Source organism: Lynx canadensis, chromosome B4 (assembly GCF_007474595.2).
Source record: "Lynx canadensis isolate LIC74 chromosome B4, mLynCan4.pri.v2, whole genome shotgun sequence".
NCBI classification, from domain to species: domain Eukaryota; kingdom Metazoa; phylum Chordata; class Mammalia; order Carnivora; family Felidae; genus Lynx; species Lynx canadensis.
The window spans coordinates 90900508-90919934 of record NC_044309.1 but is presented as its reverse complement, the minus strand read 5'-3'; the positions used below and the strand labels follow the sequence as shown (position 1 = coordinate 90919934).

The 19427-nt window shown below is 42.5% G+C and overlaps 1 long non-coding RNA gene across 2 annotated transcripts; it reads left to right on the top strand.

The window, feature by feature from the left end:
* The first annotated feature begins 1 nt into the window (after position 1).
* LOC115519280 lies at positions 2 to 16311 on the top strand. Of its 2 annotated transcripts, XR_003970453.1 has the most exons (4): positions 2 to 337; positions 1724 to 1806; positions 2945 to 3387; positions 16198 to 16311. It is a non-coding gene; the product is annotated as an uncharacterized LOC115519280 (long non-coding RNA). The 2 variants fall into 2 exon arrangements; XR_003970452.2 differs by lacking the exon at positions 16198 to 16311 and having other exon boundaries at positions 6 to 337; positions 2945 to 3829.
* Positions 16312 to 19427: the final 3116 nt, after the last annotated feature.

The following is a 19427-nucleotide window of genomic DNA, read 5'->3' as shown; positions in this document are numbered from 1 at the left end:
CGCAGGTAACCGAACTCGACTGTCCTCGGGATGCCTGGACCAACCCCGCTGGCTGGACAGCGTCGAGGGGCGGGGGGGGGGGGCACTTGCAGAACTTCTAGCACCTCCGGAGAGAGAAAAGTGAGGGAAGCCCAGGTCTAGTGAGCCAAAAAGCCCGGAAAAGCAAGCCCTCCCCAGCACCCTAAAACGAAAACCCAGATGCCCTTCAGGACAATCGGCCATCACCCAAAGCACAGAGCAGCGAATCTCCAGTCGAAGGACCCGTTTATTCGTGGCTGCTTTGGTCCTCCGCTTTCTTAAGGAGTTAAATTCATATCATCAAAGGCTCTTATTCAAGGTACAGTTCTCTACGCCCCGTTCCAGACGCAGAGTATAGGGATCTAGGGCAGGGACCCAGGATTCTGTCTTTTTCATGCACGTGCCAGGTTATCTATTTCGATGCTCAGCCGGGTTTGGAAACCACTGGATTAGATGACATTCAAAGTCTGTTTACTCTTTTCCTCTGTGAGTGCACACTGGTCTCCCAAGCTCCTTGCAGCTGGGCTACCTACATGCTAACAGTGGGGCAAAACAGCATCTACTTATAGCCAAGAGTATGGACAGGGACTGAGGAAAGGAAGTAGAAGAGAAAGCAAAGAGGCTTAAAAAGTTATTCCGGAGCCATGGTTCCCATACGGGATACTGTTTGAAAGTCATGGTACTCTTTGAGGAACACCATAAAACATATGATTACCTTACTATTTTTATACTATTTATTATGAAATTATTAATAATAAACCTAAAATACCTAAACGTGCTGTTTGCTAAATCCCAAAGCATTTTATGATAGATTTTAATATACATTAACAACAGCCAGCACCAAAGTTTTAAGAAAAATCTATGGGAGAAAATACTAAAATTGATTTTTCCCTTTGGATACAAATCTCTCTTCTTGTTGCTTTTAGAAAAACTCTGTTGTAGCTGACAAAACACCAGGTGTTTCCAAGATTTCCAAGGATCATCTGTGTGAGGTTGAATTCCTTGCTTAACAGTCAATAAAGGCTACTGTTCCCACCACAGTATTAAACCTGGTCTTCCACAGTCCTGGTCTCTTGAATGGAAATCAGTGGATACCTTCTTGCCTTTGTCTTACCTCACCTCTCAACCTTTGACACTGGTAACTGTTATCTTCTTGTAACACTTTGTTTCCTGGGCTTTCCTGACCTGTGTTCTCATTCTCAGGGCTTCCTCCTACTTCTCTAGCCATGTATAGTTTCCTTGGGCTCCTCTACTGCCCTCTTAAGTACTAATATTCCCCAGAGGTCCATCCTAAGCACCTCTCACTCTGTAACCCTCCCCTCGAGCATCTTTCACCTACACTGGCATCTACACTCCCTGACTCCTAACCTCATCTCCAAACCTGTGCAAAAAACCGCCTAGTAGATGCCACTGCTGGATGTACCTCAGCTACTTCAGACTCAGCGTTATCTAAACTGAAAGTTGTCTGCTGCCCAAATCTCGGTCACTTATGTGTGTCCGAATAGTATATTCTTGTTACCAACGTGGTGATTAGGGGACAAGACTCCAGAGGTTAAGCTACTGTTTATATAACTCAATTGCATTCCTCGAAGTAAAGTGACGATTTGGGATGGTGCGAACTTTGCTTCCCTACCTGTTGTTTCTTCATTTTAAAAATGTTAACTATTCAAGGTTTCTGAATACCATTTTTACCCTTTTTACACAGTAAGCAACAATACTCCAATCTGGCTATGCATGAAAATCACTTGGGATGTTTCTAAAAGTGAGATTCCTGGATCTACCCTGAAGGTACGTGTCCATAAACACAGACGTGGAGTTATTCACTCTGTAATTGTTGTAGTAGCAAGTAAGTGGAAATAGCAGAAATGTGTATAAGTAAGAGACTTACTGAATTATGACACATCCATCCAATGGAATATTCTCCAGTGACTTTAAAAAAGAAAGGAAAATCTCTATGAACTGATAATGAGTGGTTTTCAAGATATTCAATTAAATAAGAAAAAGCAAAAGCCATGCATATAGTTTTATTTATGTGTATGTGGGTATGCTTGTTTGGGGGAGAAAGAAGGAAGGAAGGGGGATAGGAAGACAGGAAGACCAGGAGAGGTAAACCCAGAAATTAATGAAAATAGTTACCTACAGGTAGGATAGAAAGAAGGTAGAGGAAACAAGACTGGGAACAAGATCTCTGAGCGTAACTTTTTATAATGGTTTTAACTTCTGAACTGTGTGAATGTTTCACTTATTCAAAAATAAATAAACCAAAAGCAAACCTGAATTGGACACAAACAGAAACAAATGAAAGTGTCTATCAAACATATACTATAACCTTTCAGGGAAAATAATTACTTCAAGTTACTTTTGAATACTTTGAATAAATACTTTTAAAAAAATTTTTTTTTAATTTTTTTTTAACGTTTATTTATTTTTGAGACAGAGAGAGACAGAGCATGAGTGGGGGAGGGGCAGAGAGAGAGGGAGACATAGAATCCGAAACAGGCTCCAGGCTCCGAGCTGTCAGCACAGAGCCTGACGCGGGGCTCGAACTCATGGACCGTGAGATCATGACCTGAGCTGAAGTCGGACGCCCAACCGACCAAGCCACCCAGGCGCCCCTGAATAAATACTTTTAAGTTACTCTGACTGTAGACCCTTAACAGGATATATGCTGAGGACAAAAGATCTACAAAGTAATCTTAAACTTCACCATACACTATGGTTAATGCTGGTTTTAATAATGTTATGATAATTTTGAAATTATGTATCATAAGATAAAGCAGATAAGTAAATGCCTTTATGTTTTTATCAAACGAAGGTTTTTAATGTATATGAAAAGAAAACAAATGGAATGAGAAAACTCCTACAATATTAAACTTGGATTAGCAATGTCAATATGAGCTGTGTTTTCTTAAAATATATTTTCTAGTTCTGTCTATTGAGAGGACCTGAAAAGAATGTCATCCCAGTAACTCTGATCACAGCTACCACCCTAAATCTTGGTTTTGGAATACCATTTTGTCATTCAAAGAAATGGAGGCTTCTTAAGGAGTGGCTGTTTCTACCTCTGAAACAAGGAAAATAGAAGACAGACCTGGGACTTGTTGTACCAGATGGCAAGGAAGCCCTCAAAAACCAATGGGGTGATGATAAAAAGATTCAGGCGCCACCTTGAAGGGACTTCCACTAGCCAAATTTCGGGAAGCTTGAGAATCAAAAAAATCACTGCACTTGATTGTAACACACTGAGTATGTAAAAAGTGATGTGTCCATTGTGATACTTCCTAAAAACAAAAACAAAACAAAACAAAAAAACACCTTTTAAGGAAGAAGGAAAGGGGAAAAAAAAGGAAAAGAAGAAAAGAGTGTCAGGTAAGAAATTTAAAAAGAAATTCTAAAAATATAAAACACCATTTTGCAATCCACAACGTAATAACGGATTCAAGCAAGGGTCACAAAAGGCTAAAAAAAAAAACAAAAAACATTGAGTGAAAAGTCAATGGGAAACCATGGCTCAATAGTCTCACGGCTATAATAGATTACAAACTGCAAAGGGGAAAATGTATTTTTACAATGAAGATTCTTGTCAGTCACCCCTTTGTCAAGTTTTCAAACTTCACGCCATTAATGAGACAAACTGATGTGTGTCCCGTGGTAGGATGCAGTATAATGTACAGAAGATCAGCTGTGAAGTATTTTTGCCAAAAACATTTAACCTGGTTTTAATTAAGGCTGTAGACCACATTGTTCAATGAAAATATGTGAACTACATATGTAATTTAAAACTTTCTAGTAGCCACATTAAAAAAAGAAACAGGTACCATTAATTGTAATGATGCATTTTATTTAATCAAATATATCCAAAATATTTTTATTTCAACAGGGTAATCGACATAAAAATCACTAATGAAAAATTTATGCTCTTTTTTTTTCATGCTAATTCTTTGAAATCTGGGGTATATTTTACCCTTACAGCACATCTTAACTTGGACTAGCCATATTTCAAGTACCCAATAGCTACATGTGCCTGCTGGCTACTATATTGGATAGCACATTTCCAGATCTAATTTCCAACTTGCCTAAAATCCAAGGAACTGAGGTATAAACTAAATAATGCCACGAGGAAACAGAAAGATCTAAAATAGAAGTCAGAATACAGTTTTCATAAAGGGCCAGATAATAAATATTTCAGGTTTTGCAGGCCCTGTGGTCTCCATCACATAATTCTCTTGCCTCCTCCTCCGGCTCTTCCTCCTCCTTCTCCTCCCTTTCCTTCTTTCTCTTCTTTTTTACAACCCTTTAAAAATGTAAAAGCTGTTTTTAGCTCTAGTGCTGTTCAGAAACAGGCCATAAATATATGCAACTTGACCTAGCACATGTGACATTCTACAAGACAACTGACCTGGATTTTCTGAAAAGCCAGAATCATGGGGGAAAAGGTAGGAAAGAACAAGAGGGATTCCGGGATTGACATAAGTCCAGTCACTGAAGCCAAGAGTATCAGGAATGGGTACAAGGTGAGGCTAGAGAGGTGGGCTAGAGCCAAACATGCCGTGCCTTGGGAGGCCTCCGTAAGGTTAGTGAGAAACCACTGAAGGCTCTAAACAGCTTAACCGTTTTCTCCTGAAACCATGGCTATTCATCTCACACAAAATCAAGCTCTCGTGTCAATGTCTGCTTGAAATCTATCCTAGGAAATTTGTTAAATAAATCAATCTGAATCATGAAGCAAAGAATTTTCAGTATCTCATTCATGTTGCTTCTCATGCAGAAGTTTTTTTTTTCCCTATGTTATCTATAATGTGTCTTCGGGTTATTTTGGAAATGTATTTGTTTTAGAATGCCTGGAGGGGATCAAGGCAGGTAGCCCACTGTGAAGTTATCATTAGTAAAGCCTAAACATTTTACTGGGAGAGCAGGGAGGGAATAAGGTTTAGTGACCTGTTTAATTAATGTAATGAAGTAAAGCACACGGTTAAGGTGTAGTCACGATAATGATGGTTTCACAGTTACACGAAAGCACTTCAGATTAATTTATCCTGATGAGTGTTTGAATTAGTATTTTGTCTGTTTTGTTTGTTAAAGTAATGTCTGGAAGGAAATGGTAGAATCAAAACAAGAAATGGGTTAGGGGCGCCTCAGGGTCTCAGTCGGTTGAGTCCAACTTTGGCTCAGGTCATGATCTCATGGGGATTGGCTTGTGAGTTTAAGCCCCGCGTCAAACTCTGTGCTGGCAGCTCAGAGCCTGGAGCCTGCTTCAGACTCCGTCTCCACCTCTTTACCTCTGCCTCTCCCCTGATCACGCTCTGTCTCTCTCTCAAACATAAATAAACATTAAAAAAATTTTTTTTGAAAAAAATGGGTTAAATAATAGGACCGCAAAAAGATTGGTAATTACATACAGAGCAGAAATTATAATCAAAATGTATTCAATTTCATTTAGTCAACAGATATACCTATGTGTGGCAGGTAGTACTGTTGTCAGCAGATGCCTAGTTCCCCTCTCATCCTAAGCACATAGGACTTTACTTCCCCATCTGTTTGAAGTCAGTCATGGCCATCTGACTTGCTTTGGTCGATGAAACGAGAGCAACGTGTCACTTCAAGGTGGAAGTATTTAATTGCGGGTGCTCCGCTCTCTGTCCGTAATTATTCCTTACCTTGATGATTGTGGGAGTGTGAGGTACAACGGCGATCCATCATATGATGAACAACTGCCCTGGAGAGTTCTAGAGACCTGCAGGAAACTTTGAGTCAATGAGAATAAATCTTGGTTGGGTTAACCCACTAAGATTACGGAATTGTTTGTCTTGTCAGCCGAACCTAGCCTATCCTTCCTGACATAAGGCTGATCACATACTAGGTGGTTGTGTTGGTGGGTACAGTGAGAGACCTAAGGAAACAATTATAAACCTTGCCACAAAGTTCCTATAAAATAATTAAGGTATGTACATTGGGAGTTAATGGGATGAGGGGCTGGAAAACCGTACTAAGGGCTGATTCAGCAGAGTTTTGAATGCTAAAACACTGGGATAGCATTGTGTGGTAGGAAAATGGATTAAAGAAGTATAAAGCCTTACCCACAAAGAGTGGATATCTAGTTTCATAAGTCTCCAACCAGAAATCCGGACTCCTAGTAGTTCAGTAGTGATAGACCAAAAAGGGAAAAAAGACAGAATAAAAAAGTCCTTTGGGAGTGCCTAGTTGACTCATGATGTTATTTAATACGTAAGGTATGTCTTTATAGTGTTTTTAAAAAATGATATGTAAGATGACAAACTGATATGGATTTTTAAGGTGAAAGAGAAAAGTAATGTCACCTCTGAGGAGACAGGTTGGGTAATAAATACCATGAGATCCCATGAAGCCTTCATGGCCTCTTCTTTACCACCTGGGTGCCTCCGTAGAAATATTGATCTCAGTAATTGCCATTGATGTTACGCCCCTGTCTCTAAATGTTACAAAGTAATGGCCCCAGTTGTCTCAATTACAATTGAATTTAGTCTGCATTATTATGTAAGTTTTTACTCCAGGTAAAATAACGTGAAGGGCTAACTCCATGCCCTTCTATTTCTATTTCAGCATATAAGTCTTTAAGTTCTAGGAGAGTATGTTGATGAAAGAATTATCGCTTTCTTAAATATGCTTTCTAGAGGCTCCTTTCCTAACATGTATGCCATGATTGAAGTAAGCACAGAAGCAAACGCACAACAACTCTGCTACCCCAGAGGTACGGTGCTGCAGATAGATCCCTCGTTGGCCATCTTGGTCTTCAGTTGTTAGGCAGTTTATGAAAATTATTGATCTCACAGAATAAGTGGGGGAAAAAAGCAGCAGAAGTTTGGAAAGTATTAGTGAGAAGCAGCAAACGGTTACAACCCATTTATTCAGTCAGTACGTATTTCGGGACAGTTACTGGGCACTAGAGAAGGGTAGTGAACAAAACAAGTCCCTGCATATTCTAGTGGAAGGAGATAGACAAAGAACAAGGAAATACAAATAGCAAGTGGTGCTGAGTACTATGGGCTACACTAAGATTAAGGGGAGAGAGGATGACGGGAGTGGAGGTTTCTTATTTCAGATAATGGTGATCGATTGAAATAGAGACAGAGATAGTATTAAACTGACATTGATAAGATAGTGTGCTGTGTTGGCTCTGGGATGAATTGTTGAACAGAAGAAGTGCACATCGAGGAACAGGTGAAAAATGTAATAGTTATGCAATCCATAATCAGTAATAGAGGAAGAAGACTGACGTCGTGGAACAGAAATATATTTGGGCATTCCACAGGGTCAGCCTGGTTGCAGAAGTCAGAGTGCCTTCAGATTACTAGCTGTGTTTTCCTGGGCTCATTGTAAGTGGCTGGAAAATTCCCTCCATCTGTGCGAAGATTCTACCTATGACACATACCTCTGGTCAAAGACAAAAAAAAAAAAAAGTCGCCCAGCTCATGAAGCATTGAAGAAAAATAAGATACAAAGAACTAGGATGGAATGATAAGGAGCAAAAAGGGAAGGAATGAGTGAAAGACAAGTAACATGCAGAAAGAGAATTACACTGAGGATAAAGCCATTATATGCAGGGCAGTAGAAAAAAGAATTGGAAAATTCTCAAAAAAAAAAAAAAAGCCATAAAGCTATAACAACAGTTCATTTTACCCAATGGCTTATTTCATTAAGGAAGATAAAATCTGTGAAATTCCACTTTTCATAGACGAAAACAGAATTTGGAGAGGGCACAGAAAGATTCTTTCACACCCAGAAAAGTAGAACATTTATGTATTTTTATCTTCCTTTATTTATAAACAAGAAAAGTAGCTAATTTTGAGTGCTTATGATGTGTCGGCCATCAAGTGCTTTTAGTGAATTAGCTCCTTTACTCTTCCCAACAGCCCCAGGAAGTAGGTACCAGTAAAATATCCATTTTACTTCTGAGGAAACTGTTGTGAAAAGGTTAAATAACTTGCTTAAGGTTGGAAGCAGCTGAGCCGGGATTTGAACCCAGGGAGTCTGGCACCAGCGCCTGTGTTCTTTGCTGCTGCGTGTCCAAGGACAGCTCTGTGTTCTCAGCATCTGTGCACAAAGCCAAGAACACTGGGGTTGTGTGGAGACAAATATTGCTGCAAAAGAAAACTCCTTGATTTTCTGCCTTCGCTTATTTGTTTGAGATTTGTAAAACATACACACGTTCCTTTGAGATCCTCAAGTAGGTGTAAAACAGTTATAAAGACAGCCACAACGTGATGTCATCTCTGAGTGATCCATAACTCAAATTGCACGGAGGTTACTTTTCGCGCAGCTGCTGGATCAACCTGTAAGAACTCCCTGCTCCGCGGTTTCAGATCAATAGTGCATGTGGGAGAAATGAATGTTCCTTACCTCTTTCCTGGCTAGCTCTGTTTTGGAAAGATTATTGTTGGCTGACACCTTCCCCATAACGTTTGACCACTACTTCACATTTTGAGAAAAAAAAAAACGCTTCCTTATAGCTCCCACACTGCTCTTTAAAAAGCTCCAGCTATTATCTCTTTGCTAGGTTGTATCATTGCCAAATAATAGGGGGAAGTACAAGGTTTGAACTATTTCTTTGGGGGGAGGGGCGGGATTCACTTAAGAAGATGATACTCAGATATCCGGACATCTAATTAATCCCTAAATTGCATCTATTCTCCTTTTCCTCTAAAATGTCTCTTCGATTGCCTCTTCATTACTGTGTTTCACTCAGGGCCATTCCTAGGGTGTGTGGAACCATGGGCAAATATTTTTTGCAGCGCTCCTGTCTGTATGAACAATTTAGGCCACCCTAAATCAACATGGCAGTGCCATTCTGGCAGCCCAATCTCATGCTCACACAATCCTAAAACAAAAAAACCTGCATTGCCCAGTAGGTGCAATTAGCTTGCCGGGTCACCCTCCCGGAACCAAGACCTGGCCACAGAACCCCAGGATGATAGCACAGTCGAGAACCACAGAGCAACTTGGGACGTCTGATCAAGGCCACTCATTGGACAGGCAATGGAAGATCGTCCACGAACAGAGAAACTGGTACTGAGCCCACATGGGGCCCCGGTTCTGGCTGGAAGCGCCCCACCCAGATGGACGCCAATCCATTCTCAGCTGGTCCCAGGTACCGGAGAGGGTCTGAGGAGATTTAAGGAAGTCACTTCAAAGGGTGAGACCCCCTGATGCCTGGGGCCCTCGTTAGGAGCCCTGAGTTACAAGTCTGAAAGTTATACCAACACCTTATTCTGTACCTTCTCACCTAACTTACTACAACTCTGTCCTGGCTGGCCTCACAACCTCCATCTTCCTTCTTTTTGTGGTCATTGTTCTCCTGGTGCAAACATACTATTTCACTGTCTTATTTTGTGCCGTGTTGCCTCTTACTGATTTTATCAAATACCAAGCCCTCAGTTGTAGTCCTCATTTACATTATGATCTAGATCCTAGCCCCTCTCCCAGTGCCTGGGTGGCTCAGTCAGTTAAGTATCTGACCTCAGCTCAGGTCATGATCTCACGGTTTGTGGGTTCAAGCCCCATGTTGGGCTTTGCTGATAGCTCAGAGCCTGGAGTCTGCTTCAGATTCTGTGTCTCCTCTCTCTGACCCTTCCCTGCTCTCACTCTGTCTCTCTCTCAAAAATAAAGTGATATCTAGTAGATAGATAGATCGATCCTAGCCCCTCTCATCTGCTCAAGATCATTCACTCCAGCAGCCCTTCCCTGGTTAAGTGTCTGTTTCTTGATCTCAGCTCAGGTCTTGATCTCAAGGTCCAGTTGGTTGTGAGGTCTGGCCCTAGGTTGGCTGTGAAGCCTACTTAAAAAAAAAAAAGGGGCGCCTGGGTGGCGCAGTCGGTTAAGCGTCCGACTTCAGCCAGGTCACGATCTCGCGGTCCGTGAGTTCGAGCCCCGCGTCGGGCTCTGGGCTGATGGCTCAGAGCCTGGAGCCTGTTTCCGGTTCTGTGTCTCCCTCTCTCTCTGCCCCTCCCCCGTTCATGCTCTGTCTCTCTCTGTCCCAAAAATAAATAAACGTTGAAAAAAAAAAAATTTAAAAAAAAAAAAAATTCATTTCTCTGTCCTCACTTCCCCCACCAGCCACCAACCCATTTCTTAGCTCTCCTGCACCAAAATCACTTAATAGGATTGTCTATATTTATTTATCCTCAATTCCTCTCCTCCAGGGCTAACTTGTGCTCTGCCCAAAGACATTTGATAGAGGAGGTGCTGGTAAAGGCTGAAATCTAATTCATTCTTTGCTTGCCAAGCAAAATGCTTGACACAGGACTTTGTCATTTATGAGGCACAACATTTGAAATTGATCTACCTCGAGGCATCACTGTTTCCAATTGGCCAGCCAGAAACAGTCTTTAAAAAAAAATTTTTTTTTTAATGTATATTTATTTTTGAGAGAGACAGAACACAAGCAGGGGGAAGGGCAGAGAGAGAGGGAGACACAGAATCCAAAGCAGGTTCCAGGCTCTGAGCTGTCAGCACAGAGCCCGATGTGGGGCTCAACCCCACGAACTGCGAGATCATGATCTGAGCCAAAGTCAGACACTTAACCGACTGAGCCACGCAGGTGCCCCCAGAAACAGGCTTTTTTTTTTTTTTTTTTTTATTGATTTTGCACAAAGGTCCTGCATGTTCTCCTGGTCTTCGTTAGCCCACTTCAGTCAGACTTCTACTCCCATCGTTCTCCTGAAACTCCTCTGCTCCAAGGCCACCATGTGGCCACGAACACAGGATCACTACACCCCATGGTTGGGGTATTTGTTTCCTATTGCTGCTACGACAAAGTACCACAAACTTAGTTGCTTAAAACAACACAAATTTATTATCACACAGTTCCAGAGGTCACAAGTTCAAAATGGGTCCGCAGGATGCCTTCCTTCTGAGGCCCTAGGGGACAGTGCGCCCCTTGCCACATCACTCCAAACTCTGCTTCCATTGCCCCATTGCCTCTGCCTCTGACTCCAAACCTCTTGCCTCCCCCTTCTAAGGACACTTGTGATCACATTGTTCCCACCCTGACAATCCAGAACAATCTCCCCATTTCCAGATTATTAACATGATCCCATCTACAAAGTCCCTTTTGCCATGGAAGGTAATGTATTCACAGGTTCTGGGGAGTAGGATGTGACTGTCTTTCAGGTCCCTTGCTCAGTCTATCAGTTAGCTCTCAGCTGTCCTCTTACATGACTTATCAGAGCCACATTGGACGCGCCTAATCTCTCCTTCTGCCTTCATACATTTTGGGCCCCTGGTTTCAGGGGCACCACCGTCTCTTGATTGTCTCCCTTTCTCGTGTCTGCTGCTTCCGAGTAGTTGCCTTTTCTGGTCTTCCCTGTTCTCCCTGACCACTTGGTCTTTGCTCTTCTCTCTACACTGTCTTTATTTGGTCTCATGTCTTTAAATAGCATCTATATGCCATGATTCTTTTTTTTTTTTTCTTTTAATTTTAGAGAGAGAGATTGAGAGCACAAGCCAGTGAAAGGGACAGAGAGAGAGAGAAAGAGAGAGAATCCCAAGCATGCTCCACATGCAGCAGAGACTGATGCTGGGCTCAATCCCATGACCGTGGGGTCACGACCTGAGCTAAAATCAAGAGTCAGACACAACCGACTGAGCCACCCAGCAGCCTCGTTATGCTGTGATTCTTAAGTTTGTATTGCTGTCTGTTCCTCTCTTTTGAACTATAAGCTTGTATTTCCAACTGCCTGCCAAAAAACCCCATTTAGATCACTAATACACATGTAAAACTTAATATGGCCAAATATGAATCCCTGATCTTTTCCCCTCAGATCTGCTCCACCTACAGTCTTCCCCATCCCACAGTGATGGCAACTTCATCCTCGTGGTTGCTCTAGCCAAACTCTCTGGATTCGTCCCTGACTCCTCTCTGTCTCCTCCATCCCATAACCAATCCATCAGCAAGTTCCACGGACTCTACCTTCAGAACAGGCCCAGAATCTGACAGATCTCACCATCCCCACTGCTTATACACTGGTCCCCCCTCTGCCTTCCTTTCTGTGCTAGCTTATCGCAGCAACCTCCTACCTGGTCTCCTGCGCCCCGTGCTCTCCCGATAGAGCATTTCTCAATGTAACAGCCGTAGTGATCCTTTTAAAACAGGTCTTAGTATATTACTCCCTTGCTCAAAACCCAGCGATGGCTCCTTATCACACTCATGGTAAAAGCAAAAACCTAAACGGTTCTACAGGCTCTGCCCTACCATCAGTCTCACTGACAGTATCTCCTCCTGTCTCTGCCCTGGCTGCACTGGCGTCTTTCTTGTTCCTTGAACGCATCAGTCTCAGGGCACTTGCCCAGTGTGTTCCCCCCTGTCCGGAAGTGTCTTGCCCAGGGATCTGTGCGTCTAGCTCATTCACCATCTTTGAGTCTTTGTTCATATATCATCTTCTCAGTGGGACCTTCCCTGTTCACTCTGCCAAAGGCACCTGGTTGGGAATGTGAATTGTTAGAACCCTTTGAAAGTGATTGCGAAGTGTCTTTTAAAACATATTAACACATCCTTTAATATAGTGATTCCATTTGGGGGGATCTCTCTCACAGAAATAGAAGGCGTGGAAGAACCCTGTATAAGTTTATGGGGATATTTACTGTACATCTTTCTTAAACCAAAAAGAAGCCGGGAACAATCTGATTGTTAGTCAATAGGAAAGTGGTTGGATGAATTATAGTAAATCATATTAAAGAGCATTATGCAGCTATTAAAAAGAATGAAGTTTCTTGGGGCACTAGGGTGGTTCAGTCTGTTAAGCAACCGACCCTTGATTTCAGTTCAGTTCATGATCTCAAGGACATGAGATTGAGCCCCCGAGGTGGGCTCTACACAGAGCATAGAGCCCGCTTGGGATTCTCTCCTTCCCTCCTCTCTGTCTTATAAGAAATCAACATTAGGGGTGCCTGGATGGCTCAGTCGGTTAAGCGGCCAACTTCGGCTCAGGTCACGATCTCGCGGTCCGTGGGTTTGAGCCCCGCGTCGGGCTCTGTGCTGACCGCTCAGAGCCTGGAGCCTGTTTCCAATTCTGTGTCTCCCTCTCTCTCTGACCCTCCCCCGTTCATGCTCTGTCTCTCTCTGTCTCAAAAATAAATAAACGTTAAAAAAAAAAAAAGAAATCAACATTAAAAAAAAAAAGAAGAATATCTAACTTAGTAACTAACTTAATTACTAAGCCAAAGGATGGCAATACTGGATAATTAAGCGAAAACAGCACGTTGCAGACTAATGTGTAAAGTATGGTTACATTTTTGAAAAACAAAAACAAAACAGAAATTCACATAACTGTCTTAAGATCACACAGAAAATGTAGCTGGATAAACACTACACTGTTAGTATCAATTTCCTGTAGGGTATGGGAACAGAGAAGGAAAATAATTGACTTTTTCTTGAAATACTTTTGTGTCACTTTATTCACTAAAAGGTGCGCATAAGAATTCAGGAGTTGCAATTATTTTTTGAGATTAAACGGCACACCACTCAACAACAACCTCATAATCCATTTCCATTCACTTAAGTGTTTGCTGATCACCTACTGTGTTTCAGGCACTGTGCTAGATGCGGGACGATGGGATGGGTCAGGCACAGCGGTGCTGGTGGCAGTGGGGGGACAGGTATGCTTGTTTTCCATCCAATATCTGAGGGTTTTTTAAATTAAATTATTTGCCCCATTTAAAAATCAGAATATTTTGCATTAAAACTTTAGGCTTCCAAATTTAGTATATCTGGCAATACTGGGCCTGCATTCTCTCTTAGAAAAAATTGACATAAACTACGTACTTTGTCTCCTCTTTACATGAGGCCCATTGTCTCTAGTTGGTCATAGTTCTCACTGCCCCCTATTAAAGGCACGTGTCCCTTCTCACTTGCTTTCCTCCTGTGTGCATTTGAATCTGTAACTCCTGACCTAACGAAGGCAGGGTTGTGTGGATGCAGAGGAAGTAATGGGTAAAGAGGTGTGAAGGGCATAGACTTGAGAGGGCTTGGTGACCAATTTGTAGTGTGGGGACAAGGAGACTTGCGTGGATAATTACGTCACTATCTAAAACATGGAATACGAGAAGAGAGCCCAACTTGGGGGAGGCTAAGAGAAAAGATAAGCGTTCTGTTTTGGACAGTTGGAGATGTCTGTGGAATATCTAGATAACAGTTGAACGTATGGATCCTAGGGAAATCATCAGAATAAGAGAGAAAAATTGGGGAGTTGAAGGGGTAGTTTTTATACTGACTAAAACAATGATAGTTGATGAAATTGTGCAGGGGGTGGTGGGAGAATGAACTCTAAAGAACATTCCTTGTAGACTAGAGTAGAGGAAGGCACTAGCAAAGGAGTCAGAAATGAGCATCCAGGAGACAGAGGAAAATCTGAAATCGTCATAGAAGCCAGGGACTTAAGGAAGTTTCCCAGGAGGGGCTCCTGGGTGGCTCAGTCAGTTAAGCATCTGACTCTTGATTTTGGCCCAGGTCATGATCTCCAGCCCCAAGTCGGGCTCTGCTCTGGGTGCGGAGCCTGCTTAAGATTCTCTCTCTCCCTCTCCCTCTGCCCTTCCCCGACTCCCTCTCTACCCCTCCTTCTCCCCTCTGCCCCTCTCCCTTCCTTATTCCCCTCTGCTCCTACCTCTCCTAGCATGGGTGAGTCCACACTCTCTCTCAAAAAAAAAAACTTTCCCAGGAGAAAATGGTTACTACCCAAATGTCACTGGACGTCATATCTAGTCTTTCAGAACCTAATCTTAAACACAGATGGGAGTCTTGAGCTCTGTCCCAACCCTATCTCAAGCTTGGGGAGGGAACTTACACAAGTCTTTAAAAATTTGGGGGCCTCCGATACCACATCTGTAAGTAAGGAAATTGGACCAGATGATTGATCCCTAAGGTCTTTGAAGTACTAACATTCTAGGATTGTTAGAAGCTGCCTTCTCCAGCCAGCTATCACTAGTACCTGTTGTTCTTGAATCCATGCAGCTGTACGAGTGTGTGTGTGTGTGTGTGTGTGTGTTTCAGTTGCTTCTATATACAGAAGGATGACTGAGGCTAGATTTGGTCAGTTCTACCTAATGAAAAGAGGAAGCAAGTAACTGCTCCTTGAGAAACAACTTAAAGAAGCCTCTAGTAGCTTTCCCAATTCCCATAGATCAGTTATAACATACACGTGAATTTTCTTACCCTGAAGTTACTTCCAAAAGTAAATTCATAGGAATATGAGAACAGTGATTTACAAGGAACCAGTTGTTCTCTCCACCCCAGATCAATCACTTCTTGCAGGGGGGAATTTCCCTTCTGGTTTCTAATGTGTTTATTAACTATGTTATGAGTTTCTTAATGGTGACATCTTTCTCCTACATAGTAGGCCCTCAATAAGTGTGTGTTGAAACAAATGTGTTTCTCAGCTTATTCAATGTTTATGTTTATCAATTAGGTTAAGAATGGGTACCTCCACTTAATTAGAGAAAGGTACGTTTAAGAAGCATAATTTCAGGGGGTGCGTGGGTGGCTCAGTTGGCTGAGCGTCTGACTCTTGGTTTCCACTCAGGTCATGATCTCACGGTTTTGTAGTTCAGGTGGGGTCTGACTCTGACCATGCCCAGAGTCTGCTTGGGATTCTCTGTCTCCTCTCTCTCTGCCCCTCCTCCACTTGCTTTCTATCTCTCTCTTTCAAAATAAATAAATAAACATTAAAAAAAAAAAAAGCAGCAGCATAATTTTAGGAAGTCCTTAAAAAGAAAATGAACCTTGGGGAAAGGAAGCATCATAAGAAAACTCTGTGGAAAAGGGCAGATTCTGGAATAAAGAGAATTGGTTGTGATTCAAGTTGAAAGATGCCAAGATCAAGGAGGAGGGTGGATACAAGTTATAGCTGTCACAGTGCGTGGAGTTAAACAATTATTGCTCAGTCTATGCCCACATACAGAGATGTTGCATATCCTCTTTCAAAGGTTACTATCTGTTGCACCGCATGCAAGGGCAGTCACATTTCCTGCAGGAAGGGGTAGAGGAGGGATCTGCCACCCTGAGTACTCAGGTGCTATTACAGTTTTCTCCTGCAGGGCGGATTTTAACATCGGCTAAGCTAACACCGTTAGTCAATCCCCTCTGTGATGAAATGTGCACATTTGATTTTGTAAGCTCACCATACACTTTCCCCATTAAATTCCTTCCAACAGGTTCCTGATAAGGACCAAAGCCACTTCTTAAGCATGAGGCTCATGTGCAATGGCACTTGTTGTGAAACACAGGGCACCCAGATAATTTGAATTTCTGATAGACAACAAAAAATCTCTAATGTAAGTATTCCCAGAGTTTCCTGGGTTTTTTGTTTTTGTTTTTGTTTTTGTCTAACCTGACAGCCCTGCATTCTGTATTCCATGAGGTTTCTGTTACTGATGTTTCTGATTGACTTGGTTACAAGACGTCAGCCATCCCCTCCAGAGTGCTTTTGTACCTCTGCTGCCCTCTAATGGTCACGGTTGGTCACTGGCACCAGAAAGGCTGGATCACTCCAGTCTAGAAGAATTTCGAGGGAATGGGGATGAAGCATGTCCATTCAGCAAACATTCCTGGAGCGCGATCTTGCTTTGCTCCAGGCATTGTGCTGAGCTAGCTAGCAATTCCACACCTTCAAGAAGTCCCAGGCCAAAAGACTAGACAGGTTTGTTTGTTTCTAATGTTTCTCTATTTCTGAGAGAGAGGCAGAGCACGAGCAGGGGAGAGGCAGAGAGAGAGGGGGAGACACAGAATCAGAAGCAGGCTCCAGGCTCTGAGATGCCAGCACAGAGCCTCGCGCGGGGCTCAAACCCACGAACTGTGAGATCATGACCCAAGCCAAAGTCAGACACCCAACTGACTGAGCCACCCAGGCGCCCCCAGGATGAGAGATTTGTACAGAAAGCATACTGGAATCAAGGTCAGATGTCTCAGAAAAAGATGTTCTGTTCTAAAATCTGTCACTGACAGTGCTGTGCACTTAGATTTGGGAGCTTCTGTTTTCTCTTCAAAATAGAGTACAGACAGCAGGAAGGAAATAATTACTATTTGAAAAGTGCAGCAGAGTTCATCTAAAGAAAACAGCTTTGGGCAAACGCTTGGCCATGCAAAGCCAGGACACGGAGTCTAGCAAGGATGAGAAAAATTAAACATAAGTAAATAAAACTGATAAAACTGCTATAGATAAAGTGGAAAAGGGCATTATCCTTAGATGACTTATGTGGATGATCACTGATTTGGGAAATGGGCTGGAGACAAAGGATTGGGGTCTTAAAGAACAGGCAAGAGAGGAACCAGGCAAAGACACCTATTGTAAATGAGAGCATGCACGTCTAGCAGGACAGCAGCTGGCCAGCCCACGGGGCAGTCTGAAATGAGTCTAAAGTTCCTTAATTTGCTCAGTAATCTTCCTCGATTCCTTCCAGTCTTTTATAAAGCAAGTTATAGGCAACAGTGTTGGGTCCCTAGGTCCTAGAAATGAAAGCCTGGGGCTCTGGGGCCAAGTTAGAGCGAAGGAATTGAGACAGAGCCAGAGCATGAAGGGGAGGCAAGGAAGTAGCAGCAAGAGGGGATTAAGGAGAATGGAGCATTGCTGGTTCCCGATGACAATAGGGCATGCAAACATCCTCCTGGAAATACCTAGAAATAGTTGGGTGTTGACTATATTTCCTACAGTTACAAAGCATAGGTACCTGAGATATTTTACTTGTATAGGAGGGCCCCAGAGGGCTGGAGAGTCTTGTGATTCTTAAAGCTCATATATGATGAGGTTGTTGCTAATCTGTGCGATCCTGTACTGTTCCAACAGTCTGTGGTTCTTACGTGGATTCCAATCGAAAGAGAAATGTTATACTAAAGGAGCACAGAGAAATGGGTGATAAAGGTCAGCTGCTGGGACTGTGGAGCGACTCCATGACACGTGTATCACACCTGGCCTTCCTCCACTAGCTCCTCAAATGCTACTTCCTCTTGCTGACCGCCTGGGCTAGAACCCTAGAGGCATCCTCCACTTCTGGCTCTCTCCGCCCTCCCTACCCCTGCAGCTCCTCACCGAATTCTATAAATTCCACCTCCTAAAAATATGCTTACTCTGTCCGCTTATCTCCATCTCCTCTGGATCACCCCCGTGCAGGCCACCATTATGTCTTCCGAACAACCTCCTAAAAGGTCTTGCTGACTCAAGTCATCCTAAAAATGAACCCCATCAATAGCTTCTCATTGCTCATAGCATGAAACATGATGAAAAGTTTCTTTCTGAGCCGGCTGGTGCCAGCCAACTACTGAGATCACTCAGATAACTGCTGAGTTTATCTTCTCCCCACTACCGCTCTCTTTCATCCTAAGCTCCAGCCATCCTGAATTTTGTGCAGTTCATCAGTACGTTGGGCTCTCTCTTGCTTCAGATCTTTGTACAAGTACGACTTCCTCAAGGGAGTCTTTCCTGACCCTCCCTAGAGGGAAAGTTTCTCATTCTGTGTGGCCAGTTCTCCTAGAGGTAATAATGGTAATGTTAGAAATTTATAGTGTCCACGGCAAGCCAGGCATATCAAGATGATTAGTAGGAATACACCATTATTTTTGCAACAGAGTAAATAAGAATAAAGAAATAAAGCTTTAGACAATTGGTCTTTGGGATAAACTATAAACATACTTGAAATAAACTAATTAAATACTAATATCCTTATCTAAGGATATTAACCTTAAAAATATGGAAGAAACTTTCACATAAATTCAGTGATTTGAATTCTTAATATGCAAAATTAAAAGCCACGTTCAATTTTGGGTTTTATCCAAACGTGAATTTTGACATTATCCATAAAACCAGAAAGAGCTGCAGATCACATAGTGCTGTGAGGCTTGTACGACATGGCAGAATTTCGGTTTCCATTGAATAAACAATAAATGACTTTAAAAATTAAACACAAAGTTAAATTTTTCATAAAGAATTGATTTACTAAGTGCCTGCACTGTTCCTTCCTAAAATGTAAAGAAAGCGACCCCTGGTGGAATGCTGATGAAGCGTTTCTCTAGTGTTTTGAATTTATCGACTCAACCACTGTAGGGGTGATAAAGGTCTGTGTGCCAGGCATTGTGCTAGGCTCTGGAGACAAAGACAAGACTGAAAAGCGAAGTTCAGAAGGTTGAGAGGCAACGATTTTTAGAAAAAGCCGATCATAGCTGCAGGGGTTAGAGTGGAAGTAATGAATTTGGTAAGGGACTGTGGGAGAGATGGTCAGGGGTGTCTATACAGAGTAGGGTAGCAATAGAGACAGGCTATTTGGACATGGTACCTTCTGGAAATTGTCAGTGGTTTCATTTGGTGGTGCATGAGCACTTACGGGACAGTGGAAAAGTAGGCAAGCACCTAGCCTTTATCCTATTGCATTGTGCCTGTCAAATGGTCTTTGCT